Source organism: Lissotriton helveticus, chromosome 5_1 (genome assembly GCF_964261635.1).
Source record: "Lissotriton helveticus chromosome 5_1, aLisHel1.1, whole genome shotgun sequence".
NCBI classification, from domain to species: Eukaryota; Metazoa; Chordata; class Amphibia; order Caudata; family Salamandridae; genus Lissotriton; species Lissotriton helveticus.
Genome location: NC_136065.1, coordinates 2,047,189,703 through 2,047,215,443, shown reverse-complemented (window position 1 = coordinate 2,047,215,443; position 25,741 = coordinate 2,047,189,703). Strand labels below are relative to the sequence as shown.

The 25,741-nt window shown below is 46.4% G+C and overlaps 1 protein-coding gene across 2 annotated transcripts in view; it reads right to left on the bottom strand.

Annotated features, from left to right (window-relative positions):
- The window catches only part of LOC144756256 (N-acetyllactosaminide alpha-1,3-galactosyltransferase-like), a 210,012-nt gene that overhangs the window by 32,257 nt on the left and 152,014 nt on the right, over positions 1-25,741 (bottom strand). The window lies entirely within an intron of this gene.

Here is a 25,741-nt window from a genome sequence, read left to right as displayed (position 1 = left end):
AACAGTTCAGGAGATTAAAAGAACAAACTATCAACTTGTTGTTCAAGAGATTTTTTTAAATACACTTTTTATTGACTTTCATAAAGTGCAGTCTAAACCTGCGGTCAACACCGTCATAGTAAAACGTATGAATATCCCACCTTTCCAGGTGCCAAATCTCACGTCAAACCACCACATCCTTCAACACCTCCCAGAGGCGTGTCCTCCCTGCCGACACCTGAGGCTCAGCCAGTTGCATGTCACTGTCTAGGGACGAAGGACTCTGCTTGCAGTGTACTAGTTCAGTCCCTCTATATCTCGCCCAAGCCCCTCAGGCCTTCCAATTCACCTCATCCCTGGTGGTCCAGTGGCAGAGCCTTGCTCTCCTGCTGGTCCGCTCTGCCAGCCTTCTCCAGCCTCTGCCTGTCTGTGTGTGCCTCGTTTTTTTGCCTTTTCTGTTGCCTCTTTTCCCTCTGTATCTTTTTTCTCTGTGTGCCTTTATTGTGCCGTGTTTTCTCTTTTTTCCCCCTTGTGCCTTTCTTGTGTCTTTTTTCCCTTTCTCTGACTCCTTTTTCACTGCCCGGTTTTCCGCTTCACTCCCTTCTCCCTTCCCTGCTGCCCCCATGGCCCCTACGCCCCCGTGTCTTCCGGCCTCCCAGCTGCTCTCCCTCCCCCCGACCCCTACTTAATGGCTGCCGCTGCACGACAGGGTGAGCAAGACCTCTGACCTCCTGGTCAGGGAAACTGTTCTGCCCTCGCTCAGCTCCACCATTGCGCCGCTGCCCCCAGCACCTTCTGCCTTCTAGGTAAAGTGTTCGAGGCCCTCCTCCACCTGCAGGCTCCTGCCTGCACCTCATCCCTGGTGGTCCAGTGGGAGAGCCTTTCTCTTCTGCTGGTTCGCTCTGCCAGCCTTCTGTAGCTTTTTCTTGTCTGTGTGTGCCTTGTTATTGTGCCTTTTCCTGTTGCCATTTTTTCCCTCTGTGCCTTTCTGTGCCTTTTTTTAGGTCGAGCCTAGACAGCGCATGCGCTGTCTGGAAGACCTATTGTAGTCTAAATGACTTATGTGCCGCCTGCTGCCTTTTCATTGCTTAAATGCTCTGTCCCTCTTCTTTGCTGCTTCCTAATTGGTTCGAGCAGCGATACCTCACATCCGTTTTTCATAGCACAGCACAGACCAACTACAGTTACCTTCCACTTGAAATCTTAATCTGTTTTCCAGGAGTACTCTTTTGCCTGTTTTCTGCGCGACACGACTTAAACTGCAGCCGCTTTACTTTACGCCAGTTGTGGTTAGTGCAATCGGATTTTGTTTTATTAACAAACCTATTGTATGGGGCAGGGGCATGGCTGTTTGTGTGCATTCCTCCTACTGCTGCTAGGTGGAATGGGCGAAGCGGCAGCTCTTGGTTAATGCGCTGCTCACAGCTTGGTTCATCCCTCCAGTTTGGGGACGTGCTCCTGCTTGCGATGTGCCTTTAGATCGCTCCATTCTCCAAGCTGCTCCTTTTGAACATTTGCAGGAGGTAATCTCCTAAATTTTTGTAGATAAAAACATTTTTTTACTGTCTATCCAATCCACGCCAAGTGACTTGGGAAACTGGATCCCCTGGAGTGCCAGGCTCTGGGTGCAAAGTGGGGCCCCGTGTGCAGAGTGACTTTGCACTGCTTAGCGGCTTCTTCCGTGGCCCTTTTAGTTATATGCTGCTTGTCTTGTTGGGGTATTGTTGGTTAAAGAGACTCCTTTTTTCAGGTAAAGGCTGGTCTCAAGAAATGTGTAGAGTAAACAAATGCCGATGTATTAATATTAAATGTTTTATAGCTAGCTTTGCCTGCTTTTAAGAGGTGCTGCATTATATTGTCCAGGGTGATGTTGTAAGCGCCATATAAAATGCAACGTCATGGTGTTATTTATGTAAGTTTATGTAACTCAGTCATCGCTGTCCCATTCTTTCCCAGGACGCAGCCTGTGATCTTAAGCACCGGCTTCTTGCTGCGCAGTGTTTCTGGTGCAAAATGTTCTTTTTGAAATGTATACATTTACATGGTAGAAAACTGTGCAAAGGTTAAGGCCCTCTTGCTTTTAGGGAGGGTGCTGGGTCATGGTGCTGAGGGGCTCTCACAAGTAAAAGGGAGAAATGTGTGTTTTCTATGCTGACAGTAACCTCCCCCCTCTGAGGGGGGAGACCCTGGCTGGAGGGTGCAGCGCCTTTCGCATGGCACGTGAGCAGTGTCACAGCATGTGGCAGAGGGCTTGTTCCAGTCACACTACATCGACGCCCCCAATTTCAGGATGCATATGGCTGTCTCGGGAATATGTTGTTTACTTACTGCTCAGCTTACTCTAAGCTAAGTTTCACCGGCGGAGGCCCTCCAGATAGAGCAATAAAGGCCCCTCTATTGGTTTTCACACTTTGAGGGTGGGGGAGGGACCGTATTTGAATACTGTGACACTGTCACTGCAATACACGTTGAGAAGAGGGTCACCTTCAAACTCCTCACCCATGCCTACAAATCCCTCAACAACATCGGACCCAAATACCTCAACGAGAGAGTATGCTTCCACATACCCAAGAGGAACCTCCACTCCGCCGACCTTGCCCTGGCAGAGGTCCCCGGCATCCACAGAAACCGTCGGGAGAGCCTTCTCCTACATCGCAGCCAAGACCTGGAACGAGCTCCCTGTGAACATCAGACGCTCCCCGACCCTTCACACCTTCAGGAAGGACCTCAAGACCTGGCTCTTTGACTGATCTGGATCCGCTCCCCTCCCCACCCTCCCCCTAGTGCCTTGAGACCCTCACGGGTGAGTAGCACGCTTTACAAACCCCTGATTGATTGATTCACGTTCTGCGCCACATCCCCCTCCACCCAAATTCAGCACTCAAGGACATTATCCATGCGTTTCGGTCGCTTTGGAATGTGCATGTCTCACCTTTCTGTTTTCAAACAGATATGCTATCAAGTTGTAGTACACATCTGAAACATTTTAGGTGGTTCATTCAAAGGAAAAGCCCGAGCTGGGGACTGACAATTGTAAGAGTTTCAATCAGTTTAGCTGAAATAACTGTACTGGGCAAAATTCACCCTTCACACAAGATGTGACACCAGGTTTGAGAGGCCATCTGGCTCTGGAGAACCAGTAAGGCCATGAACCAGAGTCTAAGTGCAAAAGCTTAAGCACTGTGGTGAAGGTGGCCCCTTAAACTGGTGTCACAGTAGCCTATGACCGAAAGGCAGGAAGAGAGGCGTACGGGGTTTACATTTCAAATAGTTGCACGCAATGGCTTTAAGTGGGATGAAAAAACTGGGGGGTCTCTCAAAGGGGCGTGGTCAATGTAATTAAGGGCGTGGCTTAAAAACACGTAAGCTAAAAATCTGTGTTTAGCACAGTTTGCTGCCCGACTTGCATTTTGCTGTTCCTGTCATTGCGTCCAGATATATGATACAACAAGTCACATCATACCTACAAGTCAGGACTAGTGGCTTTGTCAATGGTTGCTAGTTGCATAAGATAAATAAGCAGCAACTATGGCTTGAATATAATATTGGAAAAAATTCCACTTAAAGCCCTAGTGACATCACGACAATGTTGCTGCTCCTGAGTTTCAAAAAGAGAAGGGATATCCAGAGAGAAAACGACTCTCATTAAAGGATTTCCCTTCTTCTACAACGCCACCACTTGTACATCGGCATGCCTGCTGTCACTGCAGTCTGGGGAAAAAAAAGGACCGCCAGGGCACAAAACAGAGCCCAATAGAGACCCGTTTCGAGGCCCGCTTAAAAATAACTGCTAGTGCTCAGACCCGGTGAGCCCGGCCCACTTAAAGCCCTGGTTGCACGCAGTATTTTATATACCCGTAAAATGTTGCCTCAAATCTTTAGGGGATGTCCCGGCACTCTTAACCTCTTCGCCGTTGCGGACCTTCCGCTGCGGTGCTGAAAAAATGACAAGTGTGCCGTTCGGACGGCCCCTGGCCATCCTCCGCACACGCCCACCGTGACGACGGGCGCCCAGGGACCGTCCGACGCATGGAAGGGGTTAAGTAAACGTGGAGTCGCATGCTTTATCAAACACGTAAATACATAGGGGCCCATAAAACACAGTACCTTATTATTGTACAGTGTTCTGGGGTGAAAAAAACACAGACGACGAGACACACTTTCTACATACATTTTTTCAGTCCGCTGGAAAAAGTGAGTCCCTCTGTGGTGCAACGAGGCCGAAGCTTGTATTTGCTCCTGTTTGTACTCAAGCTGATGAGTAGAAGTCTGCCCCTTCCTCCTGTTATAAATTTGTGAGGTAAATAATATATCATTTTCTTACATGAAGTCGGGAACTTGTTTGATACAGTCTAAAATAATGTTAAGAACTCTTTTGATGTGTAAGTCAACATTTTCAACCGAAGTACCTGCAACAGAAGTACACGGGGGAAGTGTATTAGAAAACTGTCAAACCCGGCAAGGCGACAAGTTGAATTTAAACAGTCGTGACACTTTGCTTGAGAAAGCGATGTACTCTTTTGACATGCTGGTGACTCCTGCTGTGGAGACGCTGCTCCGTACACATTTGTTCTGTTGGTGCTTCATTAAAATTCCAGATGCATTCAGATTGCTCCAGGAGTAAAGGCGTGCATGAGCAGTGCTTTATATGGAAAAAGAAAGTGCTGGTACTCACCAAATGTATTGGGATGGGTCTTAAGGGTCTCGTAGGGGCGTGCCTGGGGGCGTGGCTTCGAGGCAGGTATTTAACAATGGTGGCATTTTCTTATTCAATGCAAAAGCGTTCTAGTGTCCTTCGGCCACGTTGTAATTGCTGTTTTTTGCAGTTTTATATTGTGCGAACTTGGCCAGAGGGCATTAAAGCTTTTTACTTGAGAAGCAGAAGTTTTACATTAAAACATCTTGGTTTTGTTGTTTTGTATGGTATGGGGAGATCACCCAGAATAACATGATGTTGAGCAGAAGCTGGGATTTCAGCTCTGTGTGCCCGTGACATAAAAACAAAATAAAGTATACTTTCGGGTAGAACTTGCACTACTCATTTAAAGTGCTTTAATACCCTCCTGCCAAGTGTGCGCCATATATAATTGCTAAAAAGTACTAATTGCACACTTTACACATGTGCTGAACTTGGCCAAAGGTGTTGGGCGCTGTGACAGTGTATTCCAGCGCAGTAGCCTTAAACTCTAACTGACAACGCAAAACTTCCAATTTGGGGAGCTCTGTCGATCAGGCCACACCTCCTTATTCCTGTCACACCAGCAGCAACTGTGCAGCATGAAATCCCATACCCCAGAGCCCGACCCCAGCTTGCCTCTAGGAGTACCGGTACTCTCTTGACACAAGGAGAAGTTCCAGTACTCTAGGGGAGAAAACTGAGAAGTGGCGGTACTCAGTACCGGTGAGTACAGGGCCATTTAAAGCACTGTGCATGAGGCTTACTGTACCTCTTGAACCTGAGGTCATGATATGAGACTGAGGGGAGGGGCCGCAGGCTAATGTCACAAACTCATTTTCAGTGAAATTTGCAAAGGATAGTTATTACTGAGGTTTTGCTTTTAGCAGCTTTTCGGCTGAAAATTCGACCGATTATTTTATTATGATTTGACTCCCTGGAAACTTTTTTTTCAGAACTGTGATGTTGAGCACTTGTGCGGTTAGAATTTAAAATAGTGTGTTAATTCATAATGTAGTTTCTGCACACTTACCTATGGCTGGATGATGATTTATTATTTTGGCACTGGACAGAACCACATCAGAAATAAAGAGAAGGCAGGGATACAATTGGAGAATATGTAGTCTGTGCAAAGTGAATGCCTCTTCATTTTGGTTGTTGTTACCGTGTTTTGTGGTGTATATTTTATAAATACTTGTGCCTTGTGCATTTCTGCCTCAGATGGGGTTTGGCTCGAAAATGATATTTTTTGCAATGTTAAAATTCTGAGCCTGTTTTAAATGACTCACTGTGACAGCTCCCAGAAGTCTATAATGTTCCATACTGCGATGTGTCCTTATCCCCTTCTAGCCCGTTCCTCCCCCCCTCTGCCCCCCTCCCAGTGCCTGGTATGATGTTATGATGGGAGGGGTTGGGGCTTTTTACGTCTTGCTTTATGTCCATGCAGGCAATCAGTCAGAGGAGGATGTCGGGGCACGAGTCATGGGAGTGACCATGGGTAAACAGGTAGTTACAAAAAAGGGTTGGTCGGTTACATAACATTTCTTAGTATTAATTTCATCTGTAATTGCTAAAAGGTACACACATAAACAGAGTAAATATGAAACTGAATTTAATTCAGCTGTATTCAGTGATATCCAGTACTTTCACAAGTATTATATTTCATTTCATACAATACATGGCAATAAATGAGGTCATCATTCAATATCGTGCTCGGAGGGTGTCAAAGAAAAAGGAGGGGTTTTTGAATCAGTAGGGTAGGGTGTGGTTGGGATAGATTTTGGGACATAGAAAAGGAATTGTGTCCTGTGAACAATTCTGTATCAATCTGAGAACATTTCCAGTCTGTAATAGATCACACGGTTCCCTATAAAAAACATTACACGGGGGCCATATATGGCTAATTCTGTTGTAGCGTGTATGTTGAAAGTAATGTTGTCGACGTTTCGACCCCTATGGTAAGGGCAGGTGATTCCTCAGTCTAGGGTCTTCATCAGGACTATAGAAATAGTGAGCACCTACGGAAATAGATACGTATATCACTCAGTAGGATGAATTAAAGATTAAAAATTAAAAAGGGCATCACTCATTGGCCCATAAACAGGTGTACCTACATATATTATGGCGTTTTAATGACATCCCACTTCAGTTGGAGACTTGCGCCGTTAGGGATATTCTGTGGGAGAACAATTTGACATTAGGAAGGATGACGTTAGGCAGGTCAAGGAGGGATAAACTCAAAAGGAGCCACCAAAACGTACTAGATTCTTCTGCGGAAGAGAACTATAGGTGGATATATGGAATCCCAGATGAGTTGAGAATTAGCGTGGTAAAGATGAATCTGTGGGTACAAAATATGTATCCATGTATATATATACCAGGGAGAAGGTTAAACAGCACGTGAGAAGCTCGATAAATGGATGTTGCGTTTAGCGACATAGACTTACTTGAAGATCCCCTTCAATTGAATCCATTAGTTGGTGTGGTGTAAGTCAAACACCAGCTAGAAGAATTAATCAGGGAGAGGGTCTTGGTGTAGGTCAATCACACCATCTGTAAGAATCAGAAAGACGGTGTTGGCTAGACTCAAGTCGGCTTATACAAACGGTGCCAGTTAATGAGGCTAAGACAGTTACTGATTCCTTTAAGTATCTATGGACTCAAATTGGCTTACCCAAACGGTGCTAGTTATTGAGGCTAGAATAGTTACTGGAGTCCCTTCGATTCCTTATACAAGAAGTCTGCGTGACAATCTACCATTGGCCAGTTCCTCCGGGTGAGGAGAAATTGCTCGCTCAAAGAAGACTATTTTTTGGAGTCGGACCTCCTGATCGGCAGACTGATGGAAAGGGGATAAACGCAACATCCATTTATCGAGCTTCTCACGTGCTGTTTAACCTTCTCACTGGTATATATATACATGGATACATATTTTGTACCCACAGATTCATCTTTACCACGCTAATTCTCAACTCATCTGGGATTCCATATATCCACCTATAGTTCTCTTCCGCAGAAGAATCTAGTAAGTTTTGGTGGCTCCTTTTGGGTTTATCCATCCTTGACCTGCCTAACGTCATCCTTCCTAATGTCAAATTGTTCTCCCACAGAATATCCCTAACGGCGCAAGTCTCCAACTGAAGTGGGACGTCATTAAAACGCCATAATATATGTAGGTACACCTGTTTATGGGCCAATGAGTGATGCCCTTTTTAATTTTTAATCTTTAATTCATCCTACTGAGTGATATACGTATCTATTTCCGTAGGTGCTCACTATTTCTATAGTCCTGATGAAGACCCTAGACTGAGGAATCACCTGCCCTTACCATAGGGGTCGAAACGTCGACAACATTACTTTCAACATACACGCTACAACAGAATTAGCCATATATGGCCCCCGTGTAATGTTTTTTATAGGGAACCGTGTGATCTATTACAGACTGGAAATGTTCTCAGATTGATACAGAATTGTTCACAGGACACAATTCCTTTTCTATGTCCCAAAATCTATCCCAACCACACCCTACCCTACTGATTCAAAAACCCCTCCTTTTTCTTTGACACCCTCCGAGCACGATATTGAGTGATGACCTCATTTATTGCCATGTATTGTATGAAATGAAATATAATACTTGTGAAAGTACTGTCATATAGCTCCTGTATATCCTTATATCGTGTTAAGTTAGCATAGGTACATTTGAGGTTTAAACGCCATTTTTCTTTCTTGCAACTTCTGCACACGACACTTAATTGTTGACTTAGCTTTCAACCTAGTAGTTTGCCGTGGTTTATGTGAGAATCATATGTTATTGCTCTGATATCAGCTTTGCTTAATAAAATATGTCTGCACGAAGAGTGCTGAAGTTTCAGGAACAACACGATATGGAATTGTTATGAGGTCTGATCTCCACGCCTTCATAGTCATAACACAAGTGCAGCCTTTGCCAACTCTAGCTTCAGGCGGGATTGATATTACTTTGCACGAGGCACATAGAACAGACTTGATGCGGTGCACATGCAGAGAGAGCTGGTTGATGCTGATGTGATTCCCTCATGCTAGGACACTAAGGTATGGGCCCGCCCTAAAACAACCCAAAGAGACCTTCTTAGCTAATAATATAATATATGTGTTAGGGAGGGTGAGATATAAGTGTTGTTAACTCTTATTCATTACAGTATGTTAACATGCTGTCACCATTCACTTTTTATGTCTTAGTAACTATGCTGATAATTTTGCTACTGAAAATAAGTATACTTGTATTATCTAAGATACTGCGCCTGAGAAGACGGCATTAGTAAATAAACATTTCAAATGCACATGTGTCTTCTTTACTCCATGTTCTGGTTTGTAATGATAATATAACGAAAGAGTGTTCATGAGTTCCACGTACCCTGAGGTACTGTAAGTTCATGTTCTGGTTTGTCTAAACATTGGGAGTTTGATATGTCCAATGAGACACTGTAGCTAGCTCGGTAAGGGGTGAGTTGGGTACTAAGGTGTGTTTTGGGTCATCCTAATTCGCCGAGGTTCCACTCCTCTGTGCACAGTTCTGTGTGAGAACAGAAACCCTGCGACATGGCGCCCAACGGTTTCGGTGGTCTTATATCATGACACTCGAGTAGTATATCGTTCAAACCTTAACCCCTTCACCTCCGTTTCCGGAAAGCGGGGTGTTGGTGAAACCTACCTATTTTTTGAAATAGGTCTTTTTCAAGCTTGATTCTTTCTTAAACGGTTTCTTTGAATTACTACCCAGTTGTGCTACAAAGTATTCTTTGTGTTTTCTTGTTTCCAGTGTTGTCATGGCGGCGGTGGCCATTGCGCAGCATAGTCGCGTGGCGGTCCGCAACCATCTTCAGACGTACCAAGTCCCGGTGGATGGGATGGCTGTGATTTTCGTGGTGTGTGCAGATCCGGCGTTCCCTTACGAGTTGTTTTACTCTTGGGTTACGTTTCCGGCTGTGGACGCAACTTCTGGTTTGTTCCACTCCTACACCGCCTCGGCTGTCCCGGCTGAATATACACCGTACAGGGCACTGGAAATACCTATTGATCATTGGCAGCATCGAGTTTGGTTTGATGGCGCCCTCCCCCACTCTTTGTCCGCTGCGAGGTTAGGTCCACTCTCGATTCCAGGTACTAACTGGCCTGCGTTGGGTGGTTTTACCCCGCACCCGAATCACGGCGCTTGTACCCTTCAGGAAATTCGCAGGTTACATGTTGTATCTATTTCTGTGATTCGAGCTCTAGTACAATACATAGGTCGTCATCTCCCGGGTGGTCCCCCGGGGGGTCCGGCCGCTCAAACGGAGCGTGGTGGTTTACGACTCAATCCAGTTATGGTAAATTCAGTTTTTGGTCAACGCCCTGATAATAAAGATGATTTTCCTTTTTGGCTGGCCGAAAAATTTGACCAACTGGAAGCCGTGTTTCCCAATTCTTCTCCTGCTGACAAACATAGAATGTTGACGATTACTTTACCTAAGGATATCACTCCCGAGCTCGTTGACTGTGAAAGCTGGGGTAAGACTTTTGCGGCTGTTTATGCGAGGTGCTTCGGCACCCCATCTATGGCTGTCCTGCCTACGATCATAAAACGTGTTCAGGATGATCACGGTCCTGAGGCAGCGGTTGAATTGGGTATGCGCCTGTGTGGTTCTTTTGAGATTGTCAGTGATCTCATACTCTCCAACATCAAGGGAGATGCTGTGAACTTCCAGGTTTTTAATGCACTGGCAGCGTTACCCGATGCCGAGAAGCCCCGCCAGTTAGCGAAGATTGTGGTGGCCGATTATAAAACTATCGGTCGCACAAGTAAAGGTTTAAAGTACTTCGCGGTTAAGGATGAAAAACAACCACAAGTGCAATCTGCTACTGCAGATGTACAACCAAAGTCCAAAAAACAAAATTGGCCTCAGAAACAGAAACAGGGAAAGCAACAGCAGCAAACGCAGGAATCTTATCCTGCAACACAAGTCCCTGCGCCAGCTGAGAAAGTTTATGATTTGCGCGATCGCGCGATGATTAAATCACCTGATCGATTTCAGGTTTCTGATCAACGCTCTCCTCGTTCCTTTCAGGACTCATCGGCCCAGAAGACCGGTGGAGGAGGAGGCGGACGGGGACGTGGTGGCCAACAGGGACGTGGCCAGCCCCGCCAGACAGAAGGCGCATGGAAGCAGGAGGATTCTACGCCTAAGCGTCCGCAGTTTGCGAAAAAGAAAGTCGCAGCCTTGACAGCGCATCGATATGCCACAGATAATGAGAACGCGGCTTCGGAATCTGACGTGGGCTCTGACCTTGCTGGACAGCGCGGCGGAGATAACCATAGTCAGAGAGGCGCTCCGTCCACTACTGAGGGTGACAGCGACTGAAGTGTTCGTTGTGATAGAAACAGCAGATACACGACTAGCTCCCCCTGAAAGACTTTTTGAAATTGTCCTGTTAATTGAAGGTGACATACAGCGTACTGTCAGAGGGGTATTTTGGGAGAACCTTTCGTCTACGTACGACATTTTGCTTTCTGAGGCTGACTGGCCCCCACCTTTTGTGCTCGCAGCGCCGCGAGGGGAGGAGGTAATCCTTCCCAGTTTCGCGCACACTGTCTCAACTGAGCATGCGCAGCATTTTGCAGAAGAGTGGGCTCGGGCTCTTGCGCCGGCTCTGTACCGCAACCAATGTGGTTGGGATAAATTGTCTCCTTGCCGCGAAATTCCTTTGCGGTCTGAGCCGCAGCCTCAGCCTCAATATCCCATACGGCGTGAAGCCAAAGCTGCCGTCGCAGAGATCCTTGAACAATTGGAATATCAGGGAGTTATTGAAACGTGTGTGTCACCGATGAATAATCCCCTTTTTACTGTGACCAAACCTGACGGGTCATATCGTTTGGTATTAGATTACCGGCATTTGAACTCGCATTGCCGTAACTGTGCAGTACAGAATACTCACGGCTCTGCGCTAGTGGATAGTCTAGTGCGTAAGCGTTTCAAGACAACGCTTGACATATCCAACGGTTTTTATGCCCACAGACTGGATAGCTTCAGCTCCCAATGGACAAGTTTTACGTCCGCTGGTGTGCAAAAACGCTTCCGGCGACTCCCAATGGGCTACAAAAATAGTCCTGGAGTCTTCACCTCAAGAATAGTCACTCTATTGGAGAGTATCGATCCGGATGCATGTTCTTATGTGGATGACATTTATCTCACAGACGACGAAATTTGGATGCATTTGTGTCGGGTGAATTCAATAATTTGTAACTTTGCAGATATGGGTTACAAGTTTAATTTTGCAAAATCGCACATTGCAGAACACACAGTGTTGTTCCTCGGCTACGAGCTGAACAATGAAGGTCGAGGATTGGCTCCTCACTTCCTGGAGAAATGCGCACAGTTGCGCGCTCCTACAACACTGAAAAAATTACAGTCTTTACTGGGCTTCTTGAATTTCGGCAGAACTTATGTTCCGGAATATGCCCAGCGTATCAAGCCTTTGTATGCTTTGATACAACCAACTTTTTCAAAATCATGCTGGCTGCCTGAGCATTCGGCCATTTTGCAATCTTTGCAGGTCGATCTGCTCGCTTCTAAATACTTACTGACTCGTGATAACCACACCAACCTGGTGATAAGAATAATTCCAGGAGCGGTGGGTTTCACGTACCTGACTTTTAATGAAGGTGACACAGTACCTATTGCTTACAAGTCACACTTGTACACTTCGGCTGAATTGCGGTTTCCCACTGTGGAGAAAGTTTTAACTGCTGTACAGATGGCGATTCTTAAAGAACGAGCTCTGTCACAGGGGAAACGCATGTTAGTGGTAACACCCTGTCCTCATTTGGAGGCAGTCACGAAAGCCAGTGTACCGAATTCAAAAGCTTTGCACCCTCGGTGGATTCAGTGGGCTGCGTCATTGACATCCACGGATGTCACGTTCATTTTTGACGCTTCCTTACGGTCGCAAGAGTACTTGCAGTATGAGTTCGTTCATCCTGCTCCTCTGGCTATGCGACCTTTGGAGGACTTCCATTGCATCATTTACACTGATGGGTCGGCGCAGGTTGCGCATGGCTCTAAACATGCCTACGTTTCCGCATGCGCTATTGTGGTGGGTGCTATGTTGAACAATGAGTTCATTTCCAGGGAAGTACACACCTTGCCCCTTGGCGATTGCACTGCACAATTGGCTGAGCTTCGTGCTCTTTTACTAGCGTCGGAGTACGCAGATCCTAGTGTGACTACTCTGATTGTAAGTGATTCGTACTACTGTGTCCAGTCTTACAATGAAAACTTGTTCTTTTGGATTCAAAATAATTTTCATGATTCCAAGGGTAGCGCAATAAAACATAAAATGATCTGGGTTCAAGTGGCAGAGCTTAAGGCTTTGTTACCGCTTGTTTATGTAATTCATACTCTCGGTCATCAGCGCGTAGGAGTTCACGCTGTTGGCAACTCGCTTGCAGATGAGGCAGCGAAATCTGCAGTATCTACATACTTAGTTGCAGCGGTTACTAGGTCAAAAACCAAGATTGATAGCGACATCTTGGCAGCAGTTGCTGCCTCTGAGAAGGGAGGTAAGCATCCTGCGGGATTCCCTTCGAAGTACAAATACCACTTAAGTCCCGAAAAGGTTCCTTTTGTGACAATTCCTGACATTGGGGAACGGCTGATTCCCAACTCGGATCGCAGAGCAGACTTGATTACAGCGGCACATGAAGGTGTGGCGTCTGCGCATGCGGGCGTCTCGGCCACTGTAACTCAATTACAACAACGTTTCTGGTGGCGGGGACTGTACAAACAGACGCGTGATTATGTCCTTCTTTGTGACATATGCCAGCAGATTAAACCTTCGACTGCTACGCGTCCGCCACAGACTCAGTTGTACATTTCTAATAAACCGCTAGGTTGTGTTTATTTAGATCACTGCGGTCCTTTTTCATCTGATACTGCGTATAAGTACATCTTAGTAGCAGTTGACTCATGCACACGCTTTGTGTGGGTTTGGCCACATTGCAGAGCTGATTCACGGACTGTCATTAGAGATTTGCGTGTCTTTATAGGGATTTTTGCCTGTGGTACCTTCCATTCGGATCAGGGTCCGGCTTTTGCCTCTAAGGCGTATAAGGATGCCATGACTTCGATGGGGGTCCAAGTCAAGTTTTCGTCTCCCTACAGACCTGAGGGTAACAGTGTAGTTGAGCGAATGAACCGTGATTTAAAGCAATCTTTGACAGCCCGAGTTATAGGCACTGGCAGAAACTGGCTGGCTCACCTCTATGGCGTGCAGCGTGCTCTTAATAATCTCCCTAGAGGGTCTCTGGGTGGGCGGACCCCATACGAAATGCTCTTTGGCATCAAGATGTACGTCCCTGACCTTGACGGTCTAGACTATGTGGTTCGCGCCACTTCCTTTGACGCAGATGAACATTGCAATGTTTTACAGAATCTACAAAAGACCAGAGACAGTCTTGCAAAGGAACATTTGCCCTCCACGTCGGATGATGCGTTACAGATCCCGGTAGTTGGCTGGCTACCCCAAGTTGGAGAACTGGTTCAAGAGAAAAGATCGATAACAAGAAAGAATTTGGTCCTTCCTATCGAGCTCCGGTTCCCGTCGTTGGAGTGAAGGGCACAAGAACAGTCATTTTACCACCACTTCCTGGTCGTAAGGAAAACAGGTTTATTTCAATTGACAATGTCAAGATACACAGAGTGGCCGATTCTTCTTAGCATGACACCGTCTGTTTCCTGTCCTTCCATTGTGAGAAATTCAGTTATGCCCACTGCTTCTAATAATGAACCTGAAGTGGCCATCGAATTACCTGCTCTTTCCAGTCCTTTATTAAATAATTTACCCGGAACTAACGTTGATGAGACAGACTATGCCTACCCCACTGATTTGTCAATACCTGACCTGCAAGCACGTTTAGCCACGGACTCCAGATTTTCTCTTGCCTCAAGGAAACCTTCTCATGTTGCAGTTTATGCAAGCCTGTTTAAAAAACATTTTTTGATACCACCTTGGACATACATTTGGCTGGTCCTTGTTTCAATATACCTTTTTATGTCAATTGGTTTTGTGTTTTATTTTTTTCGAATCATCAATGGACATTATGTCGAGGAAAGAACATGCATTACTCATTTAAATGGAACTTTGGCTCCACTTTCCTCTTCACATTCTACACACAGATTAAAAAGGGACTTGACTTTGGTTAACATCACAGCATGGCCTGTCCTTGATGGAATCGTGTGGGATGCAGTTCGGTTTCAGATTCATGGCCCAACGGAAGTCGTTAATGTTCCTAATGTACTTAGAGTGAATATGGGGGATGTGGTGAAACAGAACATTCGTTCTGATGACTGGGATGTTAATGCTGTAGAAAGTTTGTTTTCTGATTTACAATACTATGCTGCCTTTGATGCTGAGGATTTATATTTAGAATCTGCTAATTATGGTGAATTATTCTGCTACCAACATTATGGCAATCATTTCTTACACAAAACATCATCCAGAAGGGGTACTGTTAACTTTACTCAGTGGGAACATTGCCCAGCACCTCAACAAGGGAGTTCTGAAACGTTTCTAAAGAAGTATACTTACTTTACTGACTTTAACCAGTCCAATCCCGAGTCCTTTTATTTTAAATTTCAAAAAATGCAAATGTCCAAGGTTAGACTTACCGATACTAAATTGTTGTATTCGAAGGCCTTCCTTGATCGATTAGTTACTGGAGGCTATGAGTTATGGAAGGATACGATTGACCTTAAATCAGTTTGGGGTTCAAAGGCCTGGCAGGTACAAGGCACTGAGGCTTTGCACCGTGCATGTCTCATCCCGAATCATATGCTGTTTCTGAATGAAACAATTTCCCAGACCACATGCTTTGGATTGGCTACTTCTAAAAAATTAAACGCTCCTTCTTTCCCGGAGTTGGAGGAATATGATGGTTGGAGTAATTTTACTCGGTTGTCCATTAGAGACTTACAGACTCTACTGCTTAATTCCTCCTTTAACATTTCCAGTGTGAATCCTAAGGGTTGGCTGCTTTGGCACCGTAGTGCTGATTCTTGCCAGCACAGATTTTTGAATTTGACTGACGGTTTTAAAACTGTTAGATCTGATCCCCGTTTTGACTTAGGTCATACTGTCACCTCGTATTCTGTAGGCAAATTGTGTCAAAACTGGCTGAAACATTCAACTTTACCTGCGGTTAAGAATCACCTTTCTAAACTAAATGCAGAAGTGGACTTGAATGATTTCATTAAAGGCCCGGCTAGTGGCAGGTCGAAAAGGTGGTTATATGGGGTTTACAATGAAATTTGGAAGCTATCACAGATTGAGGCTGCTACACGCCTTAGGGCTATTGATCAAGCAAATCTTGAGAAAGTGCTTGCAGTTGTTGACAATAGCATTAATGTGCTTTCCTCTAGAATTTACACTTTGGATAATATTGTGTCGTCAGTCTTCGATATTGTACATGATGAAGTGTCAGTATTATACCATGGTCAAAATCAATTACGATCAATCATGCAGTTTGCATGGACCCTTCAAACACTAAAAATGGGTAAAGTTCCCTGGGGGTACATGAACGTTTCCTCTTTATTTGCACCGTTTAATTTGACTGACAAACAACGCTTGCTTTCTATGCGTGATGCTACCTTTTCTATGTTACATATTGAAAGGTTAGAATCTTTACCTTTTTCTGTGGCAGAAGCCACTGCTGCAACGTGGCTTATCCACGGTTTAATAACGCTACCTTTTGCTTTATATAAGTTTTCAAATTGTATGAAATATGTACCAATAGGTCGTTATGAACCTTTAGGTAGCGGTTTCCTTCATGAAGTCTGGTCACTCCCATACACATACAGATGTTTTAAGGATGACCAGGAAGTTTATCTGACAGGGGAGGAGTGCACTGAGACACCAGATCATTCTTTAATGTGTAGACACATACAGTTACACGGTTCATGCAACAAGGACCGACCGAATATGGCTTGCGTTTTACAAGGCACGCCAGTTCCTGCTATCATCCCCACGTTTAAATTATTAGAGAATGGTAGTTATTTGATGCTCAATAATGAAAACTGTTGTGGGTTAATTAAAGGTATAGCTTTCATAGTTACAGTAAGTGAGCGGGTTATTTGCTGCAGAAATGTGCTTTATCCTCCCACACGTGAACATAGGGAGTCTTCCATCTGGCCACAGATACCAACCTTGGGAGCAGAATTCAGCGGCATGGCAAGAATAAGGGCTCTTTTGTCCCAGAAAGAGGTGGCCTTGAGCTCGGCCCGTGAAACTTTCGTGCTTCACATTGCAAACACCCGTACGGAGGTTCAGGCTCTTTTGAATACTGATTTGCCTTTGCATTTCGGAGCTATGGTTCGTACTATCTTTAACGCATCCTCCACAAAAGGCCTTGCACATTTTTTTAAAGTTGTTAGCAGTGGTCTCGTGACTTCATTTGAAAAGATTTTTGGAGTCATCCCTGCTTTCTTCCATTCTATTTTTTCGTCCTTGTTTGGAGGGTTCCCATTTTTACTTGCATTAGCAGCTGGCGCGCTAGTGGTTTTTTGTCTTTTTAAATATGGATGTCCTTCCTGTGCAAGACCCCGCGCAACAGCTACTGACGCGGTTTCGCAACCGCATGCTTGAATATTATGGCACACTGCCGCTGGCGACTTTGAGCACGGCATATGGATTATCTTTTCGATTCTCCTACTTCACCTGTGTCCAGCCTGTATTTCGCTGCCTGACCTGTGATTTCCATTGGGCCATTGATTTGTGTCTCTGCGGACCGGTTTCTCCTGACGTCGATTTTAATCAGCTGATGAGTCCTATCATTGCTCACGAGTTGGTTTGTTCTGACGAGAGGATTATGGCCTTAGCAGTGGCGCATGGACTAATGGGTCCCTGGGATATATTGTCGGCAGCACAGACTTTCTTGGAACTAAGTTTTCTTGAAAACCCACCGAGCTGTCCTCTGATGGTTATAGAGGATCCGGTGCTTGGAGAACACGTATGTTCCTTTCATCTTTTAAATTGGATGGCTGAACTATTTTCGGAAGGGGACAGTGATTTCCTATTAGAGGCAGTTGCTGCTTATTTTTCATATACAGTTTTATCATAGACACTGCCTCGGATTGACGTGCTGATTAATAGCATTTCATTGATTTTATTGACTTATTTGTCAAGAACTTTTTATTTTTTATTTGCCTATTGGCTTTAGCCACGTTATATTTGGGCTATTTTTTAGCATTACTTTTTAAAGTTTAGTTTCGATTCATGCTCGTTTACTGTTGAGTTCTGCTCTCATGTGATGGCACTTCTGTTATCATATTTAGTCCGTTCTCGGATCATGGGGGGGTGTCATATAGCTCCTGTATATCCTTATATCGTGTTAAGTTAGCATAGGTACATTTGAGGTTTAAACGCCATTTTTCTTTCTTGCAACTTCTGCACACGACACTTAATTGTTGACTTAGCTTTCAACCTAGTAGTTTGCCGTGGTTTATGTGAGAATCATATGTTATTGCTCTGATATCAGCTTTGCTTAATAAAATATGTCTGCACGAAGAGTGCTGAAGTTTCAGGAACAACACGATATGGAATTGTTATGAGGTCTGATCTCCACGCCTTCATAGTCATAACACAAGTGCAGCCTTTGCCAACTCTGGCTTCAGGCGGGATTGATATTACTTTGCACGAGGCACATAGAACAGACTTGATGCGGTGCACATGCAGAGAGAGCTGGTTGATGCTGATGTGATTCCCTCATGCTAGGACACTAAGGTATGGGCCCGCCCTAAAACAACCCAAAGAGACCTTCTTAGCTAATAATATAATATATGTGTTAGGGAGGGTGAGATATAAGTGTTGTTAACTCTTATTCATTACAGTATGTTAACATGCTGTCACCATTCGCTTTTTATGTCTTAGTAACTATGCTGATAATTTTGCTACTGATAATAAGTATACTTGTATTATCTAAGATACTGCGCCTGAGAAGACGGCATTAGTAAATAAACATTTCAAATGCACATGTGTCTTCTTTACTCCATGTTCTGGTTTGTAATGATAATATAACGAAAGAGTGTTCATGAGTTCCACGTACCCTGAGGTACTGTAAGTTCATGTTCTGGTTTGTCTAAACATTGGGAGTTTGATATGTCCAATGAGACACTGTAGCTAGCTCGGTAAGGGGTGAGTTGGGTACTAAGGTGTGTTTTGGGTCATCCTAATTCGCCGAGGTTCCACTCCTCTGTGCACAGTTCTGTGTGAGAACAGAAACCCTGCGACAGTACTGGATATCACTGAATACAGCTGAATTAAATTCAGTTTCATATTTACTCTGTTTATGTGTGTACCTTTTAGCAATTACAGATGAAATTAATACTAAGAAATGTTATGTAACCGACCAACCCTTTTTTGTAACTACATGTTGACCCAGGTCGGTGAGTAAAGGGTTTACCCCGTTATTACCTACCACATGGGTAAACAGGTGTCGGCGCACTGGGGTCAGTGGGCCTGAGATAACGGAAACAGTTGTGGTTTGAGGTTAACGTGGTTTTTCTAATTCAGAATGTCTGTTGGCAAATAATTACACCACAGGAAGGACATTTGGAGCTAGATCTGGGGCAGGTATAGCAGGGTACGCTGCAGGCAATGGGGGTTGGCCCTTTGTGGGAGGGACATGGCCCTCTGGGCCCCATGAGACATGTGTCATGAGGTGAGGGGGGCGTTGCTAACCTTTCTTGCATCTCTACTCGGAATTTCCGCGCTGTGGATTCTTTCTCAGGCCTGGATCACGCATACGCCTAGTCGCCTATTATTGAGTAAGTAAGTCGGGGGACCGGGGGACGTGGATGCAGCAGTACATATGACCATGAATACCCCAACGGTCCACAAATGTTAGGAATAATAACTTCAGTAATGTATGGCGAACTCACTGCTTCCTTTTGGTTACAATTTAATGCCTGGGGAAGTTTTACATAATCTTCAAAGTGCGCACTTATATTCAAATGACTTTCATTAATGGCTGGTTCCGTCACCGGGCAGGAGGGATTAGTGGATTAACGCATCCACTAATGGGGGCCCATGTTTGACCTCTTGTCACGGATTCAACTCCCAGCAGGGTCACAACCCTATCCCTGTGGTTCTAGTGGTGTAGGTGTCAAACCTACCCCTAGGAATATGCAATATTTTAAACCACAGCACGGGGAGAGAGCTTGGTGTGGGATTTATTGGCCAATTAACGGTGACTGTATAGAGCTTTTCCTTCATTTGGTGGTTGGTTGAGTTATTTGTTCGCCCATAGACGGGCCCCACGGAAAATTTGACTTGGATCAAACAATACAAGAGGTAGCAAACGGTGCATTACAGGAGGAAAGGTGACGTGTGTAAGTTACAAAAGCGTACATTGTACAAGTAGAGGTATAATACTACAATAAATGGAGGACACTCAAACACTAGAACAAACGTTACGTAGGCAATGGTGGCACTTGTGCAAGTACCGGAACCAAACACAATGTAACAGGTAGCAATCAGTGTGTTACAAGAGAAAAGTGACGTGTGCATGTTACAAGAGAGTACCAAACACAGGTAGAAGGATAATACTTCATAAATGGCAGACTCTTAGCCACTAGAACACACTGGGAGGACACTTCCATACTCAAGGAGAATAGCATTTTATATATTAAACGGTCTTCCGTCCGTAAGAGAGGGCATGAATTAAATTGGGAGGTGTCTTTGAAGGAGGAGAACTTTGAGGTCAGTTTTGAAGGCCTGGGAGGAGGAGGTGTTTCTGAGAAGATTAGTAAGGGGACGAGTTAAGAAGTGACTCTAGTTCACACACTCCAATGTGCAATGGTCATTATCAGACTTAGCATGTGAATAATTGACTTAGTCTCAAGACACTACACTTCTGTATCGTGCGCTGGAGGTACGCAAGTATGTGCCCCACCCAACTCCTTATGAGAATGTATTGTGGGCAAACTAGTTCTTGTAACTGACAAACAAGGTTTGCCTCGGGGGCGTGGGGAGCATTGAGGGCCCTGTCTCATTGCAGAGAATCCATATTGATAGACGGAGGGGGGCAGGGCTTCTAATGGATGTTTTATGTCTCAAATGCAGGAAGCGCGCTGGAGAACCGCCCTACTCACATGGGGTTCCACCTGAACAATCAACAGGTAGAAGGGTCATAGCACGCTGGGGGCAGTGTGCTAGGGTCTGGGACACCCAGGCCCTCCCCAGGTGTCAGGACTGTCCCTGTTGTGGGGCACACACGTTACACCCCAGGGAAGTATGACATTCATAGTCAACTGGTGAATCTGAACTTAGCAGGTAGCTCCTGTACAATAATTGGATGTTTCTCTAGTGAAACATCGGATGAACCTGGGCAATTTGTTGATGTACTGGGCAATAATTGAGGTGTTCTGTCGGTAATCAGTAGAAGACTGGGCAAATCATGCATGCCCTGTGAAAAAATTGAAATGCGTTTTCTTTTACACATGTGATGTGTCTGGGCATATCTTGCAGCCCATGTGCAATAAGGGAATGTGTTCTTTTGTACAGCAACTGCTGCGCAAGTAAGGTGCTCTGATCCTGGCGATTGAGTTAGCAAACTAGTTCTTTTAACCGACAAACAGACTTGGCCTTGGCAGCATGGGGGGTATTGATGGCCCCTGTCTCATTGCAGAGAATCCATTTGGTATATGAGGGGGGGCATGGCTTCTAATGGATGTTTTATGTCTCAAATGCAGGAACCGCGCTGGAGAGCCGCCCTACTCACATGGGGGGCCACCTGAACTATCAACAGGTAGAAGGGTCATAGCACACTGGGGGCGGATGTATGAAGTTACAGCGCATACTTTTACAACGCATACCCTTACAACGCATTTTTTACAACGCAACATCCATTACAGCGCATTCCATTACAACGCATGCCACTACAACGAATTTTTTAAAACTACCTTTACAACGCATTCCATTACAAAGCATACTACCTTTACAACGCATACCATTACAACGCATAACATTACATTGCATGTTTGGTGAGTATTGGATAGTGTAGGGGTAAAAATTACTATTCTAACTCCAGGGGGTGCAATAGTAGGGTAAGTGTTGGATAGTGTAGGGGTAAAAATTACTATTCTAACTCCAGGGGGTGCAACAGTAGGGTAAGTGTTGGATTGTAATGTTATGCGTTGTAGTGTCCTGCGTTGTAATTGCTGCGTTGTAATGGCATGCGTTGTAATGGATGTTGCGTTGTAAATGTTTTGTCGTAATGGTAGTGCGTTGTAAAAGTTGCGTTGTAAAAGTTGCGTTGTAAAGGTTGTTTCCCCTGGGGGCAGTGTGCTAGGGTCTGGGATTCCCAGATTCTCCCCAGGTGTCATTACGGTCCCTGTTGTGGGGCGCGCAGGCTACAACCCATGGAAAAATTACATTGGTAGTTAACTGGTGAGTCTGTGCATAGTAGTGTGGGCAAATCATGCATTCCCTGTGAGAAACAAAAATGAAATGCGTTTTCTTTTAATCAACTGGTGTATCTGGGGCATATCATGCATCCCCATGTGCAATAAGGGAATGTGTTCTTTTGTACAGCAACTGGTGCGCAAGTAATGGGCTCTGATCCTGGCAATCGAGCGAGCAATAGGCTTACCTGTCAATGCTGGTTAGGGGCTGTGTTAGAAGGGCCGATCTCAGAGGGCCAGGTTATGCTCACCCGACCACCCCGGGACCCACCTCTCCCACAAGTAATGCCGAGTCTTAATGTGAGGTCCTCGCCGGGGAGGACGTCGGGTCTAGGATCGTACACACTGAGCTCACACCACACTTACGAACGGACACCACACCGTAGGTTTTCAGTAACAAGTTCTTTATGAACAGTAAAAAGGAATCAGCACTCTTATTTACAAGCGATCTAGGGATCGTAAAGTCTTCAGGAATTCGGGAAGAGGGAAGCGGGACAGTCTCAGTCTTTAGGCCAGTACGAAGCGAACCCTGCGCACAACTCTCAATCCTCGAGCCGGGGGATACGGGAGATGATGGTCGTACTGGCGGCCTCACTCACTTCGAGTCGACTCAGGTCGTGTTGGTAGCGTCGATGGTCCAGCCGGACCAGAGTACTCCTCGAGCCGCGACGAGGTCAGCAGGGCTCGATCCGGAGGTGTTCTGGAGGAGCCGTGACAGCGTCAGCAGGGCTCAGGAGGTTTCACGAAGATCTCTTTCATGTTCAAGCTCGAGCCGCGACGAGGTCAGCAGGGCTCCGAGGTGTTAGTTCTGTCTTTGCGAGAACGAGCCGCGACAGCGTCAGCAGGGCTCCGATGTTCCAGTTCTGTGTTACGAGAAGGAGCCGTGACAGTGTCAGCAGGGCTCGAAGAGTTCAGAGGTTCAGTTTTCCCCAAGGTTCAGCCGCGATCAGATCAGCAGGGCTTTCTTGTCCAGGATACAACTGCCCGCTAGTTGTTGGGCGGCTCTTGATATAGTCCAGTGGCCCTTTGATGTCCGGACCCTCGCAGGCGGAGGTCTCAGGCCTTGGGGGCTGGTCGTTGGAGAGGTCCGGCGGTTGGCCCTTTGATTCTTTTGAAGATGCGTCCGGGAATTCCCAGACGCCCAGCAGGGTCTGGAGCCAGCACTCGGGGAGGCCAGAGGTGCGATCGAAACCGGCCCACAGGGGAAGGCCAGAGGTGTGAGAGAAACCAGTCTCTCAGGGGAGGCCGGAGGTGCAATCGAAACTCCCTGTCTTCTCTCACTCGGGGAGCCCTTTACCCCCCAGCCGGGACTGGCGCGCCCTGGAGTCTAAGTGTCGCTGGGGCTGGAGTCATGCTAGGCCCAGGGAGTCAGGGACCTCGGGAAGGGAAAATGGCTGCCGGGGGCCCTGTGGGGTGATGCAGGTTCTGGGCGCTCGGGCCAGGAAGGAGGCCGGGGGCATGCGGGGCTGGTCGTTGGCTGGCGGGGTTGTGCAGGGAGTTTGGGCGTTCAGGGAGCAGGACAACCAGGGGCTTCTGGGTGCAGGGCTAGGCTAACAGGGTGCTGAGGATTTCGTTCTATAATGGTCAAACCACACCTAGCGGGCTGGCCTGCCAGGGCTCAGAGCGGGAGCGGGGGAAGAACACACTGGGGTCAGTGTGTGGGGTCCTGGGTCAGCACGTCCAGGATTGGAGTGTAACCTGTTTGGATCGGAAGCAGGAATGGCCAGGAGTGCTCCGGGCTCGGAGCCTGAATGCTGTTACTGGTTAAGTGCTCTTTGGGGGCAATGTGACAACCCGGTTCTTACTTCTTGTAGGGGAGAATAGAAGCAGTGTTAAGTGTAGCAGTTGTGCAGTTACTATGCCCCCCTTACACATCAGCCCCAGTTGTGCTCAAGTACCTTATGCAACTGCTGGCCTCAGCTCATAGGTGACAGGAGGGGTAACCACAAGGGGAGATGGGCAGAAGACTGGTATGGCTTTCATTAGGGGGATGCCCAGGGGTCTTTTCCAGAACTTATCTGAAGGTCAGTACTTGTGTCACACTATAGGGTTTGCACACAGCAGGGGAGAGGGCCTTTCCAGGTGGTCAGGAGCAACGGTATTGTCAACTCTGGACTTCTGTAAGTGCGGCTAGGGCCCGCCAAGATCATGAGGGACAATTGCCTTCGGCCTAGGGCATCCTTTTAGCCATAAGGGGGCCTGGTTTGCTTCGTTTGACACACTGCTGTGGGATACAAATGGGTCAGTTCTGTTGGGATTGTGCTCCGTTGGGTAGAGCTCCTTAAAGTAAGGCGTGTGCAGCATGGACCTGGGGTGGCCAGCTGAGGCTCGCTCCTGGGTTTGCAAAGTTGATGTGATGGGCCAAGGGGTGCTGCACCAGGTGGAGATGATATAGTACAGCATCTAGTTTATCAGTTCTGTATTGGATCATCATTCGCAACAGCAGCTACTTATATGGATAGCAGTACAGCCTCTTTTAGTTCGCCCAGGGTTGGGGCGGGCAAGGTCAGCAGCTTGACAGCCGGAAACAGAGGAGAGAAAAATAATATCCGGGACGGAGCAATGTGCACTCGGCAGTCAAGCAAACTATGTTTCAACAGAACCCTGATACACTGTCGGGAATAAAAGCAAGGTTATGGGCTATGCATAAATAGGCCTTTCTGTGGGCAGGGGGCGCGAGTGAGCCATTCCCAGGAGGGTGCGACTGGCCTTGACGGTGCTGAAATGGAGGGTATGGAGCACTAATAGGGGCATCTCCAGAGCACAGTTTGCAGTGATTGTTGATAGGTTCAGAGACATTACTGATTCAGTTCACAGTCCTGTGGAGCGGTAGAACTGATAGAACTGATAGGGTATTTTGGTTGATGGGCAGCACAGCTGTCCAGAGGAGGAAATGACATGTCCTTGCTTGAGCCAAGGGAGGCCTCTGAATGAACAGGCTGTAGGTAACTAGGTCTATGGCGGTGGGGAGCCCTTGGGGGACAGCGGCCACACCTAGTGCTGCTGCGGAATTACAGGGCGATCCAAAGGCTGTAAGGTACAGTAAGGGTACCCTCTACAGGAGCACAGTAAGGGAGCGAAAGCCGAAAATCCACAGGGAGGTCCTCGCGTTGGACCCTGGAGGAGCAACGGGGCTTTGAGGTTCATGGGAGTCACCTGCCCAAAGTAGGAATAGCCCTATTTCTGCTAGAATAAGGCCAAGCATTGGCAGCAGCAGGCTAGAAGTGAAGGGTCAGTGGCTGGGAACTCCCGACATGCACTGGAATAGCTTGAAGCGGAAAATTCTTCAGAAACTGGGCGAGGGGGACTCACCACCCGATTTATTGGTAATACACCTAGGAGGTGTTGAGTTGGTTTCACCTGGGGCACAGGGGCCTGTTGCACATGATGAGGAACACTTTGGGCAAATTGAGCAACTTGCTGGGGACCTGTGAGATATGGTGGTCCGAAATTACCCCAATGCTATCTTGGCGGGGCGCAAGGTCAGGGGAGGTATGGAGGCCTCGCGCCGGCGGGTGAACAGTGCAATGCGCAAATTCGCTGAGCAAAGAGGATTTGGTTTTAGCAGGCATGGGTTGCCACATGCGAAATACACAGGGTGCTTTGAAGAGGACGG